The sequence below is a fragment of the Gallus gallus genome, chromosome 1 (assembly GCF_016699485.2).
Source record: "Gallus gallus isolate bGalGal1 chromosome 1, bGalGal1.mat.broiler.GRCg7b, whole genome shotgun sequence".
Lineage (NCBI taxonomy): Eukaryota > Metazoa > Chordata > Aves > Galliformes > Phasianidae > Gallus > Gallus gallus.
In genome coordinates this window covers 151,236,941-151,253,221 of record NC_052532.1, presented here as the reverse complement: position 1 = coordinate 151,253,221, position 16,281 = coordinate 151,236,941, and the positions used below count along the sequence as shown (strand labels likewise).

Sequence of the window (16,281 nt, the reverse complement as noted above, 5' to 3'; positions counted from 1 at the left end):
AAGATCAAATTTATTTGCATCCTTCTTCATTCAGTGAAATATATATATATATTATATATATATATATATATATATATAAAATGTCACTATTTTTTTTAGGATATTTGATTTAAATGAGATATAATATCATCAAGAGACGAGTCCATGTGAGGACATTGACAGATTACAAGTATCTATAATTTACTTTAATATTCTAATGAGATTTTCTCCCTTTAACTGATTGGAAAATAAAATATTGTTGAGAAAATGTGAGCAAAAGAAAAAGAAGCAATTAAACTTCTTTAACAAACCTAGTCATTACACACTGTCAACAAATGATTTTCCAATTTTTTTTTCTTGAACTAATATTTTTCCAATGTATTGGTATTTTTAATTAGCATGCCTTCCTTGTGTCACTATATTCCTATATAATATTTCCCAATAAAGAAAAAAGGAATTACAAGAAGAAATTGTTTTACTTGTTTCTTCTTCGGTAATGGAAAAATGAAGAGAGTGTAGGTGCCTTGAGTATTTTTGTGTCAGTAAGGATGGGAAAATGCATCACTACCCAAGTCTCCAAAAGGATTTGCTACACAAATTTCTCTTATGGAATTGTGTCTCTGTGTCTCTGGTTTCTTTTTTTGGGTTTTCTTTGGTTGAACACTTAAATCTCTCTCTCTCTCTCTTTTTTTTTTTTTTTTTTTCTCTCCTCATGAATGATTTCCATTAAGCTTTTATGGGTGTTCTTGAAGTACTTGTTCTTAGCTGTTTAAAAAGTTAACATGAAGTGAACTATAATGCTTAATTTTATGTGTATTTCATGTAGTTGGCTTAAGGCAAGTTACTGATTAATATTCTAGTCTCTGCAAGACTAAAACTTTCCTACTTTAAGTGTGGTATCATTTATTTTTTTTTAATTATTATTGTTTTTAACATTCATTCGTTCTTCAAATGATTTGCTTTTTCCCGTAACAAAGAACCATAGCACTGATATAATTTTATACGATGAATTTTGTTCTTGGATTCCTGTACAGTGCAGTATCTCTACCTGGGCTAACCAGCTGTAGGACAATGTAAAAGGTTGTTCCTACACTTATTTTTTTCTTTTCCCTGGAATTTTTGTTAATATTAAGTCTACAAATACTAGCATAATTATTTGTATTAGTCCTTTAATCCCCTATGAAGTGTGCATATCTTGCACACATCCTTGGAATCAAAATTGTATGACTTAAAAGGCGTCCTGCAGCATACTAGCACAAAATTGCTAAGATGTTTCATTTTGTACTCTCTTTTTCCTCTTCCTCATTAAAAGTAAAATTAGATTCAGAATGAAATCCAAATGCTGTAGATGGAAGCAAACATGAAGTAATGAAGCAGTGACAAACAAGAGTGTGTATGGCAGTTTGTTCCACTGCCTTATCTAAAATTCCACCTAGATTTTCTTCCTTGCCAATGTTAAAGAGAAGATATCTTTTTATGTGCAAGAAAATGTGCAATTTCTGTAAAATATCCTGCATGAGTAAGTCCAAGTTATGTAGCCAATTATGTTTTTTTATTATTATTATTTTTAAACTTGTGAAAAAATTTGCTTCTTAAGCTAAACAAAACAGATTTTGTAGATCAGAGGGAGATCTTTAAAAAGAAAGAAAGAAAGAAAGAAGGAAAGAAGGAAAGAAAGAAAGAAAGAAAGAAAGAAAGAAAGAAAGAAAGAAAGAAAGAAAGAAAGAAAGAAAGAAAGAAAGAAAGAAAGAAGCAAAGAAAGAAAGAAAGAAAGAAGCAAAGAAACAAAGAAACAAAGAAAGAAATTTAAGCATTTATTAAATGCTACTAAGTACTGGAATAGCTATTATATAGGTTCTGTTACTACATAAATTTGTAGAGTTCAAATGATCCAGTTAGGGTTTTGTTGTTTTTTTTATTTTATTTTATTTTATTTCCATCAAATCTAGTCTCAGTATAGAACTATTATACAGCTCATTTCTTATTATAAACTTAATAAAACTTTCTCAACAAAATATTGTTTAATTCTGTTTCAGCACAACATGAGTGTTTGCAAAGTAATGGAGAAATAACTGTTTAAAGCAGAAAAAAATAACCATAAGAATGTTTAATTAAAATTTTATCTACACATTCAAAGGTAGAGGTTTTTTTTTTTTTTTTTTTTTTTTTTTCCCTGGAGTCTGCTTCAGTACTACAGAAGAATAATCATTATCTGTAATGGGCTGCTTTATTTTTGAGTCTGTCTAGGCCCTGAACTGTAGCCAGACATTAGGTATCAAGAAATTATTTTTTCCCCATCATGCTTTACATAATCATCAGTTATTAATCAGTGTTATTAAAATATTGATCTTGTATCTAAGCATTGTGTTTTCAGACTGAATACAACTCATCTTGAAAACATATTAGCATGCAGGCATTATTTTCAACTGCCTTAACTTCTATGATATATAAAGAATCAATCACTCTGATTAGTTTTTCCAAAATGAGATGTTAAAACATAGCGAACACAATGACCTGTCAGAAGCAACTTGACCTCTCTGGTGCAAATTTACAGATTAAGTAATGTGAGAAAATTCCATTATCATACCATTAGTGATGCTGCATCCCTAGGAATAAACAAACAAACAAACAAACAAATAAGTGTCCTTGAAGTTAAGTTCTGCTCAGATTCTAAAGAAATATCACTGTTCTGTTCAGTGTAATGCTCCTTTTCTGTTGAAAGTAAAATGTCTTCTTATGGGTTACAGATCTTCCATTTGTTAGCAATGCTTATTAAATGCAGTGTTAAGATCTGAAATAATAATACTCCATGAAAATGCCTACAACAAAACTACCAAAACTTCTGCTATGATTTTGCAAACACAGTTAGTTATCTATAACCATCCAGTTACCTTAGGAAAAAAAGAGACCATTTGCTGAATCACGGAAATACTAAACAGTTTGCATAAAGATGAGAAAATGTTCTTTAACTTATGGAGTATTATATATCTTTGCTAAAGACTGTTTCATTTTTCTTAATGTTAGAAAATTATTGTTTTCTTTCTTCATATTTTACTGTACAATATAATGTATTATTCACTAACTGAACAATACTGTTATAGTTGCAAAGAAGTAAAATAGGAGGTCAGAAGTCAGAATCCAAAATATGCAAACTGCACTTCCCCCCCCCCCCCCCCGCCCCCCACATGCAATGCATCCTATCTATGCATAAGTTTAAATGAAGATGACTTTCCTTCTCAGACTCAACTAAAAATTGTTTCAAGATTCCATTTTGACACTCATAGATAAGAACAGTAAATTAAAATAAATAGGATTGTATTAGTTAGAAGTGGAAGAAATTTAATTTTCTTCTTGGTAGCTTGTAAGATTTGGATTTCTGACAAAAAAAAAAAAAAAGAGGTATTGATAACACAATGATGTTTTATTTATCACTGCAAAGTTCTTACATAGTGTCAAGACTTTTTCCATTTCTGGCTGTAGTGTCAGTGTAGAGGCTGAGAGCGAACAGGAAGTTGTAAAGGGATGCATCCAGGACAGAATCACAAACTCACAGAACTACAGGAATTGGAAGAGACCTCAAGAGATCATCAAGTCCAACTTCCCAGCTAAAGATGGTACTCTACAATAGAATGCACAGGTAGGTGTCTAGATAGGTCTTAAATATCTCCACACAGAAGGAGACTCCACAGCTTCTATGAGCAACATTTCCAGTGCTCTGTCACCCTTATTGTAAATAAGTTCTTTGAAATGTTTTTAAGAAACTTCCTATGTACAAGTTTTTTATCATTGCTCCTTTTCCTTTCACTACACACTACTAAGAAGAGCCTGGCCTCATTCATTTGCCTCCTACCTCCCTTCAGATATTATAAACATTAAACAGATCTCTCCTCAGTCTTCTTTTCTCCAGGCTGAACAGATCCAGGTTACTCAGTCTCCTCATGTGGGAGATGCTCCAGGCCCTTAGTAATCTTGGTCCTCCACTGGACTCCTTCTAAGAGAGTCTTTCTTGAACTGGGGATCCCAAAACTGGAAACAATATTCTGAATGTGGCCTCAGAAAAGCAGAGAAGAGGGGGAGGATCACCTCCCTCAAACTGTTGGACACTCCGCTTTTAGTGCACTCCAGGATATCATCACTTTTTGGGCCACAATGGCACACTGCTGGCTCATGGCCAGCCTGACATCCACCGGAATGTCCAGGTTAAAAAAAAAAAAAAAAACATGGCCAGCAGATCAAGGGAAGTGATCTTTCCCCTCTACTCTGCCCTGGTCAGGCCTTACCTGGAGTACTGTGTCCAGTCCTGGGCTCCCCAGTACAAAAAAGACAGGGATCTCCTGTAGAGAGTCCAGTGGAGGGCCACAAAGATGATAAAAGGCCTGGAGCATCTCCCCTATGAGGAAAGGCTGAGCGACCTGGGTCTGTTTAGCTTTGAGGAAAGGAGATTCAGACACAAGCAAAATGAAACTTACCTTTATTCCTAATTGGTAAGGCACTCATATAAGAAATAGAGTATCTGGATTTTGCTCTGTATAGCTTCTAAAATATCTAAAACTTAGTGCAAAAAATGCACTTAGATATCTATCTCATAGGTTTTAAAGTGTAAAGGTGTAACCAAGTTTGACATCAGAACTGTTTCTGCTTTGAGCAGAAAGTTGGACTGAAGACATCTTGAGGTATGCTCTTATCTGCTTTATTCTGTATACCCATGATTTAAAGAAAAGAGATTTTAAACCTATATAATGAACATGATCAGAACCATCAGAAACCCAAAGTAAATGAGTAAGATACTCCACACTCATGAACTGAAATGTGTTTATTAAACATATTGCTTAACAAGTAAGTAAAATATATAAGTATATTTGTAACACTCTAGATTATTATCATTTTGCAAAAATGCTTTCCTCTGTGACTATGCAAATTCCTGGTGTCATTCACATGTAAAATATCGCTTATTTCATCATCAGATAATGGCTGTTCATCAAAAAAGTCGCAGAAAGTCAACTCTTCATGCTGGAAGCTTCATGTTTCTAATACAAAGCAATGGAAAATTAAATTATCTGGTAGCTAAAACATTTCTGTATGATTAGACCATGGATATTCTAAACCTCATTACAGTTTTCAATAAACATTGTAGTGTTTGCAAAAAAAAAAAAATTATTTAATCCGGGAGAGAAAGGGAAGGGTGAAGGCAGTGACTGCGGTCAACTCAGTGCCTGGTGATTGCCAGACAACTTTGCATTGAGCAGGCAGTCCAATCCCAGAGGTCAATCATCAGTGCAAGGTCAGGGCCACCAAAAATAAAGTCCAGCCCAGCATGTATATGACATAGCTTGGATAAAGTCTGACTCCAAGGCCAATAGGCACAAAGTACATGGAAGGAGATCCAGGGAAAGCATGAGGAAGGCAGGAAGGCAGGAAGGCAGGAAGGCAGGAAGGAAGTAAGGAAGGAAGGAAGAAAGGAAGGAAGGAAGGAAGGAAGGAAGGAGAAAAAAAAATAAAGAAGGAACAGCTCTGAGATTTTTCTATGTGTATCTGAAACATGGCCAAAGCCATGTAGAGACTGTAAAGATAGCTTTAAACAACTCTCTTTTGTCCTTCTCTTTGCCATGTTTCACTTAGAAATTGTGACATGAGACTAAACTTGAGACAACATTTGGAATTACTTCATTAATGAATAAACAAGTTATTCAGCAGACTCCATTAAGAACTAAAGGCTCCTGCTTCCCACTTAACTGACCCAAGTTTCACACTTCTTTGTCATATAACTGTCCCAATTAGTCTAGAAAAACTGTTGTTCTTGCACTGTTGTTCTGTCTTTCTTGCTAAATAGAATTCTGATCTAACTAAAATAGATCTATGATCTACTTTTAAATAAATCAGTAAATCAGCATATTTGTTACCTTTCCATTTCTAATACACCATAACACCACATTTTATTTGTACATCATTCTCTATTGTGTTATTTTTAATTCATTTTTCAATAAACTTCTAAGTTCCTGATAATTTTTTTGTCAGATTTTTTACACATTAGTCAGTCTGCCATCTCTTCTAAGTCTGAAATATACACAGAAGGAAATAACCAGCTTACTAAAGTACATAAACAGAGGAAGATGCTAGTAGCTTACTGGTTTATTTCTGCTAAAAAAAAAAAAAAAAAAAAAAAAAAAAAAAAAAAGCAAATTTTAAGTCTATTTTCTGAGTTCTGATCTGAAGTTCTTAATTTATACTCTACCTACTACTCATTGTTTATAATAAATCAAAATATTTTTATATACATAAAATATGCAGATCCTCTTTAAAGACCACTAAGTCAGGAACAATCCTTCAGAAAGATTTAACTATTTATATCAGTTCAAAACAGAATTATCTTGTCATCATTCTGATTTCCATAAAGCTGCAAATGCCACAAAATCTAGATTTAAGCGTAACTTGTATATCAGTGGGATTTGATATTTCCTGAAAGGTTGCCTGACATTTTCTGCTACAAGTCCTTTTTAAAATTAGTCAGGATTATAGGGCTTTATTTTTGCTGCTTGTTTTTCTTAATGTTTTCATATAAACAATTAAGTTATTTCCATTAAGTTCTTGATAGATAAAATCTAATAATAATAATAATAATAAAAACTATAATGAATGGTGAATAGTTTTGCTACATGAAAGAGGGGTGGCATGGGCAGAAAGAGGCCTTTTTAATATCTCCCTGAGGAATAGTGTTGACAAGTTTAAAATTTGAAACTTGCTACTTCCTGCTATCTTCCTAATCAAACAATAAAAGTACAACTATGCTTTCTTTTCTAAAACAAAACTCAGATCCTTGGGTCCTGAGTGAGTAATGGGTCCCACTCTTTCATTTGGTTTTCATTCATTCCCAGTATGCTCCTTGATAGGTTGTTGTTTACACCAATCAGAGATCTCTGAAGAACTCTGAGAGGATTCCTAGGCATAGCCCAGGGGGACAGGAAGCAAGGAAGACCACTCTCATTAGGAAACCTGGATGAGATCATGCACTTAGTTGGTTACACTATGCTCAGTTTTGCAACATTATTTCAAAAACTTGCATATCCACTAGTCCATTCAGATCATGCCCCTGGTAGCTCAGACTTACTCTTTATAGATATAGTTTTGATAGATTGTAACACAGACCACATAATTTCTCAATACTTTGAACTGGAAATAATTGAGGCTGCGCAAAGGCCACTTGGGTACCAGATGGGGCTTAAAGTGCTATCTATAGCCACCTGCTGTGTACTGTTAGTGTATCCAATCTGTATACTCACCCAGAGTGCCAGATTGCAGTGTCTAGCACTCTATTATTTTTCTATATTGGCATAGACTGGGCAACTCTCAAGGAGTGCAGTGAAATTTCACTGCTGACAGTTCTCTAGTAAAAAATCATTTCAATAACATGCTCACAATCTTTTCACACTAATCAAGCTGCAAAGAGTTGGAAGGAGAAAAGGACAAACTGAAATGCAAGGGGTCAAGAAGTAAGGATGTACTGGTCATGTTAAGCTAGCAGTAAAAGGAGTAGAAGGGCAGAAGGAAATCAGAAAAGTGAACTGCAAGAGCAGGTCTTTTTGAAAAAATAAGTTGCTCAAACTGTAGGCATATCAAGTGACACTATCCAGAGGTAGTGAACACTTAAATATTCTGATATTAAGCTCCTTATCTATCAGAGGAGTATAATAGTATTATCCTTCCTCAAAGTGATGTTGCATGTGCAATATATTTGTGAGCCACTCAGATATCATGTTGATATGCATCTCAAAAATGCCCCAGAGAAAGTTAATTGTGAATTCAATATACGGTTGAAAAGGTGTACTGTGAACAACAGAGACGTTATTTACAGGATGGTGAAGTTAAAATCTGATTGGATATCTAGCTACTTATTTAATGTACATATGCTATTCTTTGTCCATAATGCCAGAAGTGTCTCCAGGAAAATAAAAATAATAAAAATAAGCTTTCATACTTACAGTCTTTATTATAACACATATGAACAATCTGAACAATCAGAATGAAATTAAACAGGAAATTTCACTCTTTTTTTTTTTTTTTTTCGTACTTCACTTTATATTGTTAGTTGCCTGGTTTCAGTTTCTTTTTCCCAAAAAGAGTATTGTTTCTATACATACCATCTGTGAGATGTGATTGCTCACCTCACAAAATCTGAGGTAGGATATATCTAACATTAGTTGATAACATTACTGTAGAATACCCACCTCAGTGGAGCAGAAGGCATGAATCTTTTTTAATTCACCTCACAAACCACACATTCATGAACTGAAGACAAGCTCTTTCTACTTTCAACAGATCTAAGGAGGGAAAGTATAGGATCATGAAGTATTATGTAGGTTTATATAGCCTGAATAATTACGAGATTGTAGATTTTGCAGTGAAGAGAAAAAATTACCTGTGTTATCTGGGGAAGAAACATCCTTACTTTGGATTCATTTGCAATGAGTAAAATTTGTAGAATACAAAGTGCATCCTGGCCTAACTAGTTCCTTCTGTTTGGATGCATAAGTGTAAAAGTCACAGCTCAGTGTAAACAATATAAAGAAACACAAATTCATTTATAAGTCTCTGGGAGGAAAGTCTGTACTTTTTATGCTCACTCAGCATCAAAATCTATACAGACACAGTCTCTGTTGTGCCCTAGGGGAAAACTTCATTATTATTACTATAAAGCTGTTGTCATTTGATTATGGACTTAGTTTTTATTGCAGTTCCTGTTCAAATTATAAAAATGACAAGAACTAAAAAAAAAAAAAAAAAAAAAAAAAAGATTATTCAGTTTCATCTGTTTTCCAAACTCAGCTGAGTCACAGTCTTTTAAATTCTCTTTACCTCCATGGGACAATAAATTCTGTGACTTCAATACTCTGATATTTCTGCATGAGTTTTGAGGTTTTAAAACTTTCCTTTGCCTTTATATTCAATTTACTATTCAGGGAAATGGTGAGGTACCAGTCAAACATTTATCTGACATTTGTCAAAATAACCTTAAAAGTTCTGGTGCCTCATACTGCAGACAGACAACAGGTTATAATGAAAGAAGCTGGCAATGGTTTCTCAGTATTGATCAAGACATAGCACTGTGTAGAAAAGTCAGTGAAAATGATGTGTTAGGGGATTTTCAGCTAGGAAAGCGGGGGAGGGTGTAACAGACTGTTTCTCCATGAAAGAAATGCTTTGTCCAGCATGCTAAAAATGAGCTACTTGTTGGTGTGCAGAGCTGGCATTGGTCCACAGTCTTCAGACTTCAGATTTTCTTTGCTTTTTTTTTTCTTCTCTCATACACTGAACAGTATTTTTAGCTTGTGCAAAGATATCTGACCTTTTTTTCATGCATCAAAAAGAATAATAAGGAAAATAATATTGAGAACAGCATTTTGTAACTTACTTACATTGAGCAGAAGGAATCTCTTCATCCTACTTGATTAGAGATACTAAATAAGAATCAGCACACTGGTTTTACAGGGTGGTCTTATATTTAAGACCTATCTTCTTAAAATGGCTCTGTTTTTTCTTCTTTAGATGTTAAAAATACATACAATACTTTGAAAAAATATCTGCGTTTGTGCTTCTTTAAAATTCTGTGTTGATTTGTTTTTTCTTCAGTGTTTATGAAGCACTTCAAATATTGATAGTTTGCTGATTGTTTGTTTGTTTGTTTGTTTGTTGTTTTAAGATATTTCTTGAAGAAGAGTTCTCATAAGGCTATTCATGAATACAAACTGAAGGAGAACAGTGTTTTAAGCCAAATTAGATGGTGAAGAATAAAACAAGCAAACAAACAAAAACAACACAACAAAGAAAGAAGAGCCCACAATATTAAGGTCTCAATAAAATAAGAAAAAGAAAAATTGTGAGAAATCAAAATCAACATTTTAAAATTAAACTATTATAGATATGTTAATGCTACATCTTATTTGTTTATTTGTTCATATGAAAAATCATTAAAAGCTAAGATTTCTCCATTAAAAATCTTTGGTTTTGACAGAAAATTATTTTCTTTGTATCATTATTTTATTTTATCATCACATACTTCTCTCATTTTTGTTTGTTTGATTGTTTGTTGTTTCTTTTGTTTTGTTTTGTTTTGTTTTGTTTTTTCCCATTTCCAGAACATTATTTCAAGTAGCATTAAACATGAATGTGCAACACAAATCTTGAAACTTCACCAAGTAGGTATGTGTTCCAGATACAGGTGGATGGCAAGCTGGACATGAACCATCAATGTGCCCTTGCAGCCTAGGGGACTAACCGCGTCCTGGGCTGCACTGTGGCCATCAGGCTGAGGGAGGTGATCCTGCCCCTCTACTCTGCACTAGTGAGATGTCAACTGGAGTACTGCATAAAAATGTGGAGTCCTCAGTACAGGAGAAACATAGACTTTTTGGGAGTGCATCTAGAGAAGGACCACAAAAATGATCTGAGTATGGAATTCCTCTCCTATGAGGACAGGCTGAGAATGTGGGGACTGTTCAGCCTGCAGATGAGAAGGCTCCAAGGTGGCCTGATAGTGGCCTTTCAATAACTAAAATGGAGCTACAAGAGAACAAGTGAGATTCTTTAGCAGGATCAGTGGTGATAGAAATGGTTTCAAGCTCAAAGAGGATAGATTCAAGTTGGATACAAAGAAAAAGTCTCTTACAGTGAGGGAGATGAGCCACTGGATCAGGTTGAACAGAGATGTGGTTGACACCCTGTCACTGGAGACACTCAAGACGAGACTGGACCAGGCTCTGAGCAGCCTGATCTATCTGTGGATGTCCCTGCTCATTGCAGATAAGTTGGACTAGATGACATTTAAAGGTCCCTTCCAACTCCAAGCGTTCTATGATTCTATGATTTATAAGGAAAAGAGTTTTAGTAAATTGACTCTAATTCTGATATATTTTTGTAAAGTTTTTGAGATTCCCACAGAATGGGAAAAATGGGGAAAAACCCCAAAGCAAACAAATTATGTTTTGAATTTGCAAAATAAGAATGAAGAGCAGATAACTAAAGCCTTAGTAAACCTCATAAAATAACTCTGGAAATATGTTAAACAGCAAAACTACTCTAAAAATCCAGTTTTTCCACAACTGATTCAGTCATTGAAAATAAACACAATGTATTGATGGCTCTATTTCTAATTGTTAATGCTGGCTTCATGCCTTCATGGTATGAATGACAGGAGGTTTCATGAATAGATTAGTAAATAGTTCTCAGAAAAATCTCTGTGTAATTGAGACTACTAACAACACTTAAATTGTTTGGACTCTTCTTAAATACACTAAGTAATCAGTTTAACATAACATAATATGAATTACATATTTTGGGAGTGTAAAACCTTAATTTATACTGAAGAAATCAAAAATTAATATTTTTGAATCTATCCAATACTTCTTGAAATACAGATTATCAAATCAGAAAACACCAAATGGCATACCATTAAGTATAAAAATTTTACAGAACATAATCTTACTCACTGAAGCATGAATTCAAAAAAGTCTCTTTAAGCAAATTATTAATTTTGAATGTCAGTACACTGTGACAGACATTGTATGGTTGTACACCCAGAATAAATTTTGTCTACGTTAGTTCAAATGCTGAAGTATTTATAATATGATTTGATAATCTGAAGAGTCAGAATATACTATGCTTCAAGCATGATTCTCTTGTAAAATCAAACACAATGGATGATTTAATGTCTTTATATGAATATTAAATAACATCAAAGAGAACTAAAAACAAAACAAAACAAAAACAAACAAACAAACAACAACAAAATTAAATAAAAAACTCATTTTCCACAGAATGATTCTCTTTACTCATTAGTTTATTTCTTACTGGTGAATTTGAAGTCAATATACTACCAAAAGAACAACAGGCAACATCTTTTATTATTATTTTTTTTCTTTTTTTTTTTTTTTCCTCAGATTTTTATTCCAAAATATCCATTAAAAAAATTAAGGAATTGGAATGGGGCCAAGACCAGCCTAGTATTACCAGAGGATTCAAATATGTAGCAGCCGGAACATAAAATTTATAGCATCATATGACCTTTTTGTGTTCAACTCTCAACAAAGCCACTTTCCAATTCCATTAGAGCTGACAAATATTTGTTATTGTGGGGTTTTCATTATTTTGTTTGTACACTAAATAAAAATATGGTAAAATCACTCCTTGATAGCACATTAGAGAGTTTACTGTTCAAAAATATTTGTTCATGTTTGTGTGTAATAAGTAACCTGAAATTGCTGATTTGACATAGTTATTAACTAAAGGGTAGATATAAATACATACATAGCAACGTTTAAATACACATAATAACCTCTATAACAAAACAATAATAATGAATTCCTTTGGAACCAATACCTTTCATTAGCATACTTACGATCCATAATACAAACATAAAGGGCATAGCTAGTTTTAATAGCCCTACTGCTGGCTAGATAAAAATGGAGCAGCATGACATAAACACTGCTCAGTACAAGACTCCACATTTTATCTTTTCAAAACAGCAAACCAAGTGCAAGTGACAAGAGAGTAGACAGAAATAATCTTAAAAAAAGAAAAAAAAGGAAAAAAAAAAGAAAAAAAAGATATAAAAGATATTCAAATATATGTAAAAAAAAACATTTTGTTGAATTTTATATTGTTAAAATTAATTTGCTGATGCTTCAGAAGGTTGATTTGAAGCTGTTGAAGCTGTTATTTCCTTTTTTTTTTTTTTTTTCCTTTCTGTTTTCTAATTGGCTTACCAAAACTTTGGGACTTAATATGGTTCTAAGAATTTATAAGCTTGTTCATTTCAATTCATTTTTAAAAATTATTAAAACACTGAAATATAATAATATATTAATATTTTTCAAGAAGCACTGTCTTTATTAAAAATAGTACAGTCCAGATTGAAAGCCCAGACACACACTGGGCTATGTGTGTCTAACCTAACTCCTAATAATCCATTCCCTTTGCATCAGTCTTGGTAAGGAATGGTTCTGAATATAAGCCTATATTATAGGGTGCACTAAGTAATAGCTTATATTATTTTGTTTTCATCTGTGATACAAGATAGGTAATCAATCCAAAAGAATATGAAATTGTCAAGAGGGCCACAGTGTTATGTTTGGCTGTTAGTGTGTACCACAGATTGTCAGATGGTTTGTTGAATAAATACTGCTGTCCTTGTAAGTTTTTTTTTGGCATAGCATCTCATTATGTTATTGCTTTCTAAACTATGAGGGAAAAAAATTAGGAATACTACTTATTTATTTAATTAATTAACTACTTATTTAATTATGAATAATTTAAAAAAATGGAAAAAAAATTCTTTGGTGTGCTCGAAAGCTACATCTCTGGGTTCAGAACTTCCTAATCCAAACCAAAACCAGACAAAATAAAGCAAAACACAGAAGAAACCCCCCTCCAAAAACAAACAAACAAACAAACAAACAGAAAAAAACACAGAAAAGCAAAACAACAACAACCACCACAACAATTGCTATTTAAAAAGTATTTTAATTGTTTTCTATTGTAATTGCTAAGTTAGAACTTTATGTAGTTAAACTACTTGCCGAAAACCATCTAGGTCTAAGGGATTGTGAAATTTCCTACTTTTATACTTCTCTAAATGTACCAGAAAAGTCCTGACTTCTTAAGAAGGAGGTGGAAGCAGAGATTATAAAACCATCAGGATCTGCAAGCAATGAAACATCTAGGTGCAGAAGTCTGCAGAGGATAGAGATTATGGTGTACATAGTCTCCTTGTTTATGCTTAAATAGTTATAGTCATCCTTCAGCAAAAAACAGCAAGAGCTAAACTAGGAAAAAAAATAGCTATTAATTTGTGATTTGAAGGGTTTTTTTTTTGTTTTGTTTTGTTTTATTTTTTGTTTGTTTGTTTTTCTGAGAGCAGAGAAAATCAGTAGGTCAGAAGAAAAAAATAGAAAGAAAGCAGAATTTAAATTATTAGTAATTATTACTATTGAGTATTATTTTGAATCAAAAACTGCTTTTATATTCCAGAATGAACTTAAAAAAAAAAAACATTTATAAGTCGAATTATAAAACTGTCTATTTTCAGCACACCTGCATTTTCCTATCCTCAGAGAGAGGGGGTGTCTGGAGAAACACAAGTGCCATCACATTTTTGCAGGGAATACCTTCCAAGGTGCTTAAGACATCCCTGTGGTTTCTCGTTGACCAGTTAGAACAGATAGTATGAATTCTTGAATAAACTCTGTCAGCTAACATTGATCATAACAGTGGTAGTCTTCAATCTCTCACTGAATTAATTACAATTTTGTCACAATGACAAATAATACTGATGTAATCTGATCAAAATATCAAATTTTATTTCAACTCCACAATCCAAATCTTTAAGTAATCATCGTTTTTTTGTTTGTTTGTTTGTTTGTTTGTAACACAGAGAAATGAGAAAAACACATATGGAGACAAGACAGGAAGTAATATGAACAGAAACACCTTGTTTGAAGGACAAGTCTATTGTTTTTTCTCTATCACCATTCAAATATCTCTTGCGTTATTTACACAAGATTTGCATTAGTTCAGTATCTCAGTACTCAAGCCCTCTTCTACTTCACTCATTCTGTTCTCTCTACCTCTGCACCGCAACTTCTGAATAGTTTTGACTGAGATCAAAATTTAGTAATCAGATTTACAGTAGTCCTCGATAGGAAGAAGCTCTCTTAAAAACTTGGACATTTAAATTAGGACTCTAATCAAAAGCTACTGAGTACTCTTTGAAATGCTGGATCACTTGTCCTAGAGCCTAGCTTCTTGGGCTGAAATAGCTGTGTTTGAAAATTATGTACAATTCATCTACATTTGCTTTCTTTCTGGGTGGATGCAGCAGATAAAGTGTTGAAAGCATGGCATGGAACTTAATATATAATATTCATGCTGTGAACAAAGAGGCATATTACATCAAAACAAAGACTTCTCCAAATTCAGTAACTTGTAATACATAATAAATTACTTTCTAGATAGACTGCAAGGATTGACTGTATATAATATTTACAAAGAAAAAATAATGGAATAATTCCAAATACATGTATAAAAATATTTTAAGATATACATAATTATACACATACATTTTGAAAATCTTTAAAATTAAATAGCAAGAATTTTAATAATTAAATCTCACTAACAAGTGCTTCGGTATAGGCCATGCAAAGAAAAAAATGCATATTCAGATATATGTTTCAAAGTTATAATTTACATAGGTCATATGAACAATTTGGCCTGTAACATTACCAAAATTCACAAACAGAAAGCAATATTATAGTCAGGGAAGAAAATCATAGTTTAATGAAATACGGCACCATATGATATGTGGGTGTGTCTACAAAGCTGACTAAGACATACAAAATAGAAAAAAGGTAATTTATCCTCTATAAATCAGAAAAAAAAATCATCACAGTCTAATTCTTTCTCAGTGAATAATTTACTGGCTTGAAAGTATTCCATTTGTGTATTAGTAGACTTGTTTCATGTGCCTTTCTATAGCTTCTGAAATCATGGAGAACACATTTTTCTAGTTCCCTGCTTTAGTTTAAATGATTCACCATATTATTTTTCAAAGCAGTTTCCTACTTTACCTTCTGTCAAAGAATTTCAAAAGCCTTGCATCTCTAAGCAGATACACCAAGGCATATACAAATTGTAAGATACGGGTCGCTGCTATAATAGGTTGACTCTTATCCCCTACCCAGTTTTCTGGGCAGTAACAACCTCCTAGAGTCAACAAAAATATTCCATGTCTTTGAATTAGACCATAAAAGAAAAAAATAAAAAGAACAGGGGAAAAAAAAATCCTGATAAGAAAGCTTGTGTGTGATCTGGTTAAGAAAAAAAAAAAAAAAAAAACAGAAATGTACACATTTCTGTTTAATTTACACAAGGTACCTCTATCCTTCTTAAAGAAGTCCACAGCTCAGACTTAGTAATAAGAATGCAATTGTCATCATTTTACAATAAAAAGTGAATACTTAGCTTAATATTATAAGATACAAGCTCTGCCTCAGGACAATCTATACTTACTGTTCTAATACTGCCATTCTTGGAGCCTGAGGAAAAGAAATCCTTCACTTTTTTTTCATTACATCTGAAAATTTTGAATCCAAGGAAAGTGCAAAGACCTCTTCTTTTGGAGTTTTATGATGCAAGTAAATTTCAAAACTGAACAGGAGAAATTATTGGCACAGGTGTGAATTAGGTAGCACAAGTAATTTATTACACTGAGATTTCTTTGGAGCATTTGGAAACAACTTCAAATGCAGAGTAATC

At 33.0% G+C, this 16,281-nt stretch overlaps 1 long non-coding RNA gene across 1 annotated transcript in view; it reads left to right on the top strand.

The window, feature by feature from the left end:
• Window positions 1-3,904, top strand: part of LOC121106845 — a 61,668-nt gene extending 57,764 nt beyond the window's left edge. Inside the window, exon 3 of the long non-coding RNA XR_005840013.1 lies at window positions 3,460-3,904. This is a non-coding gene — a long non-coding RNA (uncharacterized LOC121106845). The remainder of the gene's footprint in view (window positions 1-3,459) is intronic.
• The last annotated feature ends 12,377 nt before the right edge of the window (window positions 3,905-16,281 follow it).